We start from the raw sequence: 10,981 nt of genomic DNA on the forward strand, positions 1-10,981 counted from the left end.
GTAACATCATTGTGTTGCAGAATCCCCCAAATACCTCAACAATGTCTTTGTTGCGCTATCCTCCCCATTTAGCACTTAAAAGCTTTTCTAGTAATGACCAATAAATCAAAAAAACAGAGCTCCTAATATGTACAAATATAAAAAAATTATCAAGAATTTTTGCTAGTTTGCAGTTCATTTAATGCCATCTTGACCACTCTCTTCCCCTCTCTCTACAAGCTGTCTACAACACTAAACTCTGCTCCATAAATAATAGTGTATTCATGCTTTTAAAGGCTTTTATATGCTTTTATGGTAGGTAAAGGTTGGAAGAGGTAGTTGACTGATTTTCACTTTTATCTACTTTGATTTCAGTAAAGGGCTTTGTCACTCTGTATACATAAAGGCTAATGCACCCTTTGGTTTGTAGAATGTACTGAAATGTTTGCATCCCTCTTGGTATCAGGTCCAAAATGTGAAGCATTACTGTTAAGAGGGTATCTTTCTAATGTATTTGTATGTATAGCTTACACCTCTGTGAGGTCTAATAAAGGATTATGGTTAATAAAAAATGTGTTGAAAGTTCCTCCACCATATAGATTTTGCAGTAATATAGTTTTCTCTTCTCTGACATTTCTGACATTTCAGTTCTCAAAATACACCAAAACCATGACACACCTAACAGAATGAGCAGGCTTCACTACCAAGAAAGAACTCACATAGAAAGTTAAACAGTGGCTCAAGAGCCTTGAAAAAATGAAGTGTCACCAGAAGGAATTATGGAATCTATAGGCAAAATGAAAGGTCATGAATGAACAGGAACAAACTGGTATCTGAACTCTGGTGCATAGCCACTTATTCAAAAGCTCCTTGATATATGAGAACTAGGTAACATATACTGAATCTTTCAAAGATTTTCAAGGGATTTCTAAAGTATGCCTTATATCTCTTGTCAGTTCAGTTGTTCTCAAGAATGTAATCTGGAGGTATGTGAATAAATATTATATGGCATCTTGCAGAAAAATGAAGATGATTGTTGTGAAGTTATGCCTTAAATCTGCTAGGAGTTCTGTAGAAGAAAGAACAAGCATGCAGGGTGATCTTGGATTTGAAAAATACTTGTAAATGAGGTCCTGCCTCAAAAGATTTTATAAACAATAAACTGTCATGGAATGAGAGGGAAGTTCATACATGCACACTACTAACTTAAAAAGGGAGGGGTAGAGGGAGAGACAGACAGAGAAAGAAAGTAGGAAAACTGGCCAGTCAGTGGTGGAGGGGCACCATATGTGTAATCCTGCTGCTATCTGTTTCCAGGGCCCATGCTGTTCAAATTTGCCTAGACAGAAAAGGGGTAAACTGTAAGAACACAAAGTTTATGGCAATATTAAAGCAATCAGGTTGCCTTGATAAATGCTACCTGTTCCCAATCATCTTCATATCCTTCATGTGCTTGAAAACAGCTTAGAAGGTTTTTTCTATAACTTTCCCTGGGACTGAGGCCAACCTGAGCTCCCCAGGTCTTGGCTATCTCAGATGGGTGCAATATTTGCATTTTTTTTTCAGTCACCAAACGTCTCCCACAAGTGCCATGACCTTTCTAATATGATGGAGAGCAACCTCACAACAATACTACGCAGCTCACTTAGCACCCTTGTATGTATCCCATCTGGCACAAGTGCTTGGGTATCTCCATTTGGCTTAAGTACTCCGTAATTCTGTCTTCCTTCCTTTGTTGTGGGCAATGTTTCACCCACAGATATTCTGCTAGTAGACTGATGGTTCTGGGAGGCTTGTGGACAGCCTAACCACTACGAATGCAAATAAGACACAAAAAAAGCCTCTGGCTCAGGAAGTCCCTGAATTATAAATAAATCAAGGGTAGGAAAGTTTCACTACGTATTGCCTTCTTCTAGTGTTTTTCCCTGGACGTTCATTTTGGCTACAGTCTGAAACAGTTTCCTGGACTGCTTTCCCTATCTTATCTTCACTCTGATTTCTTATATTCTTATATTTTTACCCTACTGGCACAGTAGCTGTCCTATTATCTAAGTACACATTCTCTAAGTCCACAACCCCTACAGTAATATCTTACACACAAAATTCTCTATTTTATATTTAAATATTCACAGCCAATAATTTTTAAACCCACATTGTGGTTCATAGTACTTGAGAAACCTATGGAGATTTCAGTTAAAAAATATTCACCCAACAATAATAAACATATTTTCATTCTTACTGTCTGATAATGAGATACAGTTAACAGAGGCCACAGCAACTTGTAGATTTGGCAACATGGCTAAGAAACAATTTAAAAATCCATCTGTCTGTAAATTTAATCACAATTTAAATAATTTTTAATTGTATGTATTGCATACATTACCACAAGTTTCCAATCCTGCATGAACAGCATGTACTTGTTAATAAATATGACTGTATGGCAATTCTAACACAACCAAAATAAAAACACTCCACAGGGGTTAAGAAAATGTTGAAGAAATGACTAATAGTTCACACAAATCAAAGCCTTAGCGGCCAGCTCTTTTCTTCAATTGTGCATTTCCTCAGATACAGGTAATTTAATTTATAGAACATTTGATTAAAGAGTTCTTGCAGATTAACCAAGTTTGGTTATTGGCTTACTGGGAAATTATCTTATTTATCTCCTGAAATTGGAACTGGTTTTGGATCACAGCTAAGGATAAAAATCAATCTACAAATCAATTGCTACTTAGAGGCCAGAGGACTTCCAGAAGCTTAGTAAGAATTAGGACTATCAATAGCAGCTGTTTAAAATGTCATGGAAGAAATTCATATTTTACTAGTATAAAGTCGATATTGTGTATGTAAATTTAAGCTGATTTTTTTTTCCTTGGGAAATTTTATTCAGCTACATGAGTTTTTTTCCTTTACTTTCACAGTGTTGTTTGGTTAAAAATATCTTTATACATAAATTACCTTAATTGTGGCTTAAGAATTTATGTTTTTACTTACTATATCTCTGTTAAAAATTTAGATTAAGTTGATTAGTAATGATTCTATACCTTTCATCTCAGTGAAAAGGAGCTACCTCTGAGAAGTATGTTTTACCAACTGAGAGGATGACAGAGCTATTAACATTTGTAACAGCTTGCACATGGTTTGCTACATATCAGTGGTACACAGATTTTCTGCAGGCTTTCTGAAAAGGAGTCAAATGTCATCTCTATATTTTGACAACCAATATGTAGAGAAGCAACTGATTAGAACAGGAAGAGAAGCATTAGTCAAACTGAGATAAAAGAAAGATGAAAGCAGGATTTCCAGATTACCACGGGCTTAGTTTTGTTTGGGGAGTGTTTGGTCTTAACCTTTAATACAACAACCATTTCCATTAAAATGCACTGTCTTTGGCCCAGCCACCAGGCCCTCCAAGACCCTCCTTCTCAGCATGTACTCTATCCTCTAAGATCTATTCAGTCTTTTTGGTTTTATTTTTATTATTATTTTTTCCCTTCTCTTCCATATATCATATTCTTGCTACATAGTGACCTGCTTCAATAGGAGAAGCAGGAAAAGGCACTGGCACAGGCTGCCCAGGGAAGCTGTGGATGCCCCATCTCTGGGGGTGTTAAAGACCATGATGGAGGAGGCCCTGGGCAACCTGATCTAGTGGGTGGCATCCCTACCCATGGCAGGGGGATTGGAACTAAGTGCTCTTCAGGGTCCCTTCCAAAAAAAAAAAAAATGCTGGTAAGTCTACTGAGTTGGGCACTATGTCAAGAAGTGTGTCAATCCCTTCAGGCTGAGAATGGAATCAAATCAGATTTTCCTTCTACACATATTGCAATTACCTTGCAATTTTGGGAAAAAAAAAAACAATGTCAGCATTTTTGGGGTTCCCGATACTACACCGTTAAGCATTTCCTGAGCCTCTCAATAAGATCAAGGCCTTTGAAGACTTAAACACTATACAAGATGGTTTCCAGATCCCACTGTGGATTACAGGTGAGGGAGGTATTTTAATTCTTGGGGGGGAACTGCTCTGGGCATACAACACATCACAACACTGTTAATCACTTACAGGTCTTTTATGTTAAAAGCATATAGAGCAGGGAAATTTATTTTTTCCTCCATTAACAGGCCCTAAGAAAGTTCTTGACTTTTGTCCAATTTTGGCCTAGATGTTGTCAATTCAGATATCTATCTTCTTTAATTCTTTCAAATAGTTTATGTTTCCATCACATCCAACATTTGTATTCTAGTTCACATTACATTGGTCTGTTACCTGTGTTTGCATACTCTTGACTGCAGAATCTTTATTCACACTGTGCAACAGAGATACATTTCTTCATTTTATGTTCTTCCAATCCTTGGTTTTCTGAAAATACTTTATATTATTTTTGCCTTTCCCGCAGATCTTCATCTGTATATCATTATCATTGCTGGTACTTCCCAGCTTCAAATATTTTTTAGTAGACATAACTCATTCCTGGCTCTTAAAGCCAAATCAGTCAGTAAATTTTTTGGTAATTTAGCATGCTGAACACAGTCCTGTACTGTTTTATTAAGCACACACCATTATTGTTTTAGTAATCAATAAATAAGCAATTGACTTCAGACAAAACACTTGAATTAGCTTTTTCTGCAAATATAACTTACTATTAAACACATTTCCTGCTGTTCTTTTTCTGTCCAAATAGCATGAATTTTTTATGCAGTTTTCTAACTTAGGTCAAATACTGAGTGTTTATTGATATGCCAGCCAAAACACCAACAGCTTCAGTTAATATTAGAACATTTCCTCCTCCATAAAGTTTCACTTTATGCTCTTTCTATTTCAGTGTCCATACTGTCTGTAACCACAAAAACAAGATAACTTAATAGCTGAACTTGCAGTATACTAACCCTACCACTACCCAAGGACTCCAGTGAGACAAGCAATTTTGTCATTTAAATCAATGTTTCTCCTTAATAAAACCTATATTATTAAAATTATAACTATACCTCCATGAGTATTTGTCCATGTCATGTATTGTAAGTCTACTAATATATTTTATCTATTATAATATAATAGATATCTAAAATATAATCTATTATAACACAGATATATATTTATTCATTAATGCATGATATGCCTTTTTCTACTTCAACAGAAACCTATGCAATTGTATTTTATTCTTTATGATTTTGCTCTCTCTAGCTTCTCTTTTTCCTTCCTTCACTAAGGTTTTTCAACCATATTTAGTGAGGCATACTTAAACCTCATTTTATTTGAGGACTTTAAATTGCTGTACGCCATTCAAATAAATAACAAAGGATAAACTTCATGGTTCCTATATTTCACATAACTTCCGATTCTTTGCCCTGTCAGGGTATAAATTCCTTGATTTGATTTTGTTTTCCTAGCTATCATTTTATATATGCTGCCCTACTTCTTTTCCCTGCTCCTTTACTTCTTCCTTCTTTCTATTCTCTTATCTAACACAAAAACCATCTAGTCCATGTATTTCCTCTGTTTTTTGAAAGAGGATTTTTACAGGGAAAGGTTTTTGCACTGCCTCCTAAAAACAGGCAGACTCTTAATTTTTTTACACAGCTGTATTTTTTGACAAAACATGATTATCAGGTAACTGTCTTAATGAAGCAGCTGCCAATGCCATTTATTAAATTTAGTCTCCTAGAAGATACCTTATAATCCCATTTAGCTAATAGAATATATCTGAGATAAGAATATTCTGTAAGTGTGTAGTTAATGTTTCATCTGAAAGCACTTTTCCAATGTATTGGCAATTTATTACTTCAGAGAATGTAATTTATTATGTATCTTCTTCTAAAACCATCCCTTTGGGCACATCTCAAGCATTCATTGGTAGTGTAAGCACCTTATTTCTCTCTTTTTCAAATGTTGATTCATGACTGCGCATGTTTCTTTGTACAAAAAATTGTTAGTGCCAAACATTCTTTCCCCATCCCTCATGCTCTAGTAATTATACATACAGAGAATCTCTCAAGAGAGTATTTTCCATGCTATCTGGCTTCTGCGTGAGACAGTAAGTCTAGGCCATGAGGAAGAAACTTTGTCCTCCCCTTTGCGGTGCTCACTACTCCTTCAAGCTTCCCAGCAGCAGATAAAAACAGTAATTTATTCACTTAAAGCTGAAAATTTCCAAAGAATCCTCAAATGTGGGAAATGAATGGCAATGTTTTCATTTTATTTTGGTTGGACAGAACAACTTCCCCAGTATTATTCAGCTTACAAGTATCAGATTGTCCCTGGTACCCTGATTAGCAAATCAGTGTTTAACCCATGCCACTATGGTGCTTCTCCAGGATCTTGTGATTTCTTTCTCATTTGTTATTGTTGTTCCTTAAATTCTCTCAAGCATCTGAAATGGTGACAATCAAGAGCATCTAAGAATTTACTTTGATTTAGAAACTCCTAGTGTTATCATTACTTACTTAGAACTACTTCCAGATACCTGTAACTTCAACTTCCCTGCTGGCAAAGGAAAATTACCAGAGCAAGAAGGCACAGTGTTTTCCTTCCATCCTGTTCACAAATATATTCTCCACTTTTTCTTAACTTCCTGCATAGTACAAGTGGTCCACAGGTCCTACTATCTTCAATTACACAGGATTTTTCCCATTCTCTCTACAGTATGTGGCAAAAGCAAGCACACATACCTTTTCTTTGAAGACAATCAGATGATAAGATCTGGAACGGTATTCCTGAAAATTTCTGGAGTTTTTGGATATGAATACTTTATGAAGTTATAAAGGGTTCTGCTCTTTTTCCACCACAAATTTCTCATTACTTCAGGCAAGCTCTTAAAGTTCTTGTACCCAAGAGTATCTAGTTAACAAATTGAAAGTAACAATATTTTTGTATTATGAAAACATTTCAAACTTTCATGGACCATGACTGTAGAGAGCTAAGGCCTGGCAATAAAAGCAATGAGAAGAAAATTGCCAGTGCTGTGTTCATTCTATTTTAAAAGAACATTACATGAAAATATAATTCCATTAACCTGATCCTGTTTTCTGATTAATTAACAGATTCTGAATTTTGGGGAGATTAATTCAAGCAACTGTAAAATTTATCAGTTTTTTAGAAATAAATGGACTTACATAAGCACAAACTTATGTAGATGAGCGATATTGCACTGCACAAAAAGCTGGTAAAAATGTAATGTAAGATAAAACTTTGAAAGATTCATAAATCTATCAGGTCAACAATGCAACAAATCAAATGTAACTTGCATTTGGAATGTCTATCCCACTCTAAAATATTCTGTTCAAAATTTGGCTAAAAACATTCTTCAAGAATTTCTAATAATGGGGTGGATTCTTTCCTATCCAGCTTGCCCCCTAACACAGGAATGGCTATTACTTGTCCAGTTTGAGTGTACATATAACTAGAGATAGTACATGGGAAGAGAAAAAAAAATAAAAAACTTTAACCTCAAAAGTTTCAGGAAACTGAAAGACCACATGCAAAATTGTAAAAGCTGAAACATAACAGTAATTACATAATACCCTACGATGAAAGCCCCTCTAAAACTCTCAGTTTAGAAATGTGTCATGTGGTGCCTCAGATTACTGAAGACTGAACTTATTATCAAGGTGGTATGCCATATAATTTGAACATAACATAAAAAAATGACAGCAACTAGTACAGATAATTATGTTATGAGATCATGAATGAATAATTCTTTCTACTTAAGGAACATCTCAGATTGTTTTTCAGAAGAAAATGAAGCAGAATTATCTTCATTTTGCATCAGAGGAAAGTGAAAGACAAAATTCTAGTTAATTTGTTCAAAAATATAACAGAACCAAGTGCAGCATTTGAGAATTCCAAATCTGTTAAAAACAAGTATCTTGTTACAGGTATTCTATTATTCTAGACCTGGGAAATAAAGCCTCATATGTAAGATAGCTCTGATGATAAACTTACTAAAATCAGTAGGAAGTAATGTCAAGGCCTTTGAAATGTTTATGACATCCTTTTCTAGTTACATACAGATTATCTATTATATATTATGGGACAATGCTACTTCATACACATAAATTTGCTACCTGTTTCTTTAAGTTTATATTGTGTTTCAGTAGTTCGTAGCCACTGATTCAACTTTGTCAATAAAGAGTTTAACCTGTGTACTAAAATACCTAGATAAAGTTAACCCAGACTTTTCAGAGTAACTTCAAGGAAAAATTAAGCCATTTGAACATAGTGTTATGTAAGCACATCATGTCTATATATATACGGAATATATTTATGCCACTTTCAGCATACCAATTTAAAAGTTAGGCCTGGAAGTCTCTAATTGGTGGAGACTCCAAAACCAGTGTTCTGACATTATCTTGGAAGTCATTTAATCAGTTAATCTCCATTTATCACAGACTTCTTAAAAAGTCCTCCAAACAAAAAGAGTCATTGTTGTTTTGTTTTTTTTTGAACACTGTAAACACTGTTATGCAGCTCTTTGGACTGAAATATAGGTTATGTAGATATTCCTGAACAGGTTAACTTTTATTACTCTTCTGCAAAAACATAGCCTCATTGGTCTCCTGGTAAAGCAAACACACAAATGCAGCTACCACAAGAGGTGGTAAAGGGGGTTTGTATCTCTCTTTAATAATCTCTTGAGAAATCAATGGCTAGATGGGATTAAAATAAGAATTTACATCATGTAAGCAGACAAGTGACATTGAATTGGGAGGAATCGGCACCTACCCCATATTTCTCAACATTTTTTCTTTCAGTAGGGCTGCACTATAGATATTACCATTCAGCAAAAGGGTAAAAGCTCTAAAACAGTCAAAACCAGAAAAACAGGCTAATTCAAGAACATAACAAACAAATACTTTGTGAATCACTGCTGAGACCCCTCTTCTAATCACAATGTGGTTGGTAAGTTTTGCAATGTAATTATGAGGAAGAAAAGAGAAGGCTGCAGCAGACAAACAGGCTCTAAAAAGTATGCACTAAATTACTAGGTGACTAAAGTTTCCGACTTTAATTGAAAAAGGAAATGCTTAAAAAATCTCAGTCTGAAAACAACTCCTTAACTCTCTGGAGAATAGACCTATATTCATATAAGAGGACTAACAGACAATTTAATAATGTATCAAAAACAAACACAGATAACAAAAAACTGAATATTCATCAATACTCTTACTGGCATTCACAAAGGTTTTTTATGCTTAATCAAATGAGACTTGGACAGTTTTTGAACATGAAAAAGATGATACACAAAATTCATGTGTCAATTATTTCTCATGCACTTTCCTCAGAAAAGGAATAAGATTTTGATCATTTTAAAGCCCTGATAGTGACTTGTCTGTTTACATATTGTGTTAGGGAGAAAGCAATGAAAGCACGTAAGTGTCTCATTATTGACTGAAGGAAAACTTTGTCTCACATTAAGTTCAAAATCTGAAGAAGATCAGATTCATAAGTAAAAAATTATAGTGTACATTTTCTTACTTAAAAAAAAAAAAAAAGACTACTGCCCCAATCTTACATATGGAAAATATAGTATGGAACATATCAAGAATTTAACTTGTCATTCAAAAAAATGTTTTGACATGAAGTATTATGTGTGCAGTTTATGTATTGACAAATCAGCATTTTCAGGTGGAAAAAAAAAGATTTAAAAATCTCATTTTGATGTTCTAGATCATGCAGAGGAGCTAATTCACAGTGGGAACTCAAAGAGGAATGCTGCTGACCCAGGGAAATCTCTAAATGCCAAGTTAGAGCTCTCGGTTTAAAGTAGTAATTTTGGTCATCCATATTAGAAAATGTACACCTCCAACTCTAGAATTTGAGACACCATGGGAGACTGAAGTCATTTCTGATTTCTATATTAGAATCCGTTTCTGCTAATAACTTTTAGCTTTACATTAGCATCTACTTGACTCACTAGAGAGAAAATGGAGAGAGGAATTTACAAGAAATTTCCATCTTTCTCGTCTGTGAATTTGAACTTATACCTTTCACCTACATGTCACCATTGATAATTTCACTTTCCAGGCCTTCTCTATAGGCTGTAGGAGAAGATGCCTAAAAAGTCTCTGAAAGTATCATCATTTTGTCCTGCTGTACAGAGGATGAACTTTCCCACTGAGATTCTTCTTTTTACTGTCAACAGAAACAGCATGAACATCTAAATGTCTACAATTATATGAGACAAATCTTTTAAAATCTACAACATATGTATGGAAGATGATTGTCATTGTTTTTAGCTGTTGATGGTAAACATTTTCTAATTCCTTTATACATCAAGCCAGCCATAGGCTATATCCTGTTAAAATTCTTATGTCCTCTGTGAATCTCACAGGATCATGGCCTGCTATCTCATTAGTTTTTACAGTTGTAGTGATTCCAAATTTATGAAAAACTCACTTGATATGTGAGAACGTGTTCTCTGGTACTCAGGAGAAAGAATGAAATGAGAAATTACTTTGTAAGTATCTACTCAAAGTTTGAGAAAAACACGACAACTATTTTAAATATTATTGCTTCACCTTCCTATTAGCACAAAATCTAGGATGGAGAAATCATGACAAACCTTCTGATATAGCAATTTAGAAAGCCTCATCACCTGTGTAACATGATGCTATGGATCCAAAATTACAAAAACTGAGGAATTTCTCACATACTAATACGAAAAGACCACACTGAAGAAAAAAAGTCTTCTAATACTTTACACATACATTTAATGATACAAGAAAAAAAATATTAATCTTTAGCAAACAAGATTTATTCAACTATTTATACAGTTTCCTGATGAAGATACGTTATATGCTGATAATTGTAAACAACATACCAGGAGCTGTAGATCAACTTCCTTCAAATCTCTAAAAAATATTCCTCTGAACTGTAGTTAAATGTAACATAGTAAGCCTTAATTTATATCTGACAAACAAGGAACAATCTTCTTTGTGCTGAAGCTGTAGCTGAAATATGAAAGAGGCACAGATTGCAGCTTCAGTCAGTATTTTTTCTATGGCA

This window comes from Anser brachyrhynchus (assembly GCF_964034855.1).
Source record: "Anser brachyrhynchus genome assembly, chromosome: 1".
In the NCBI taxonomy this organism is placed as follows: domain Eukaryota; kingdom Metazoa; phylum Chordata; class Aves; order Anseriformes; family Anatidae; genus Anser; species Anser brachyrhynchus.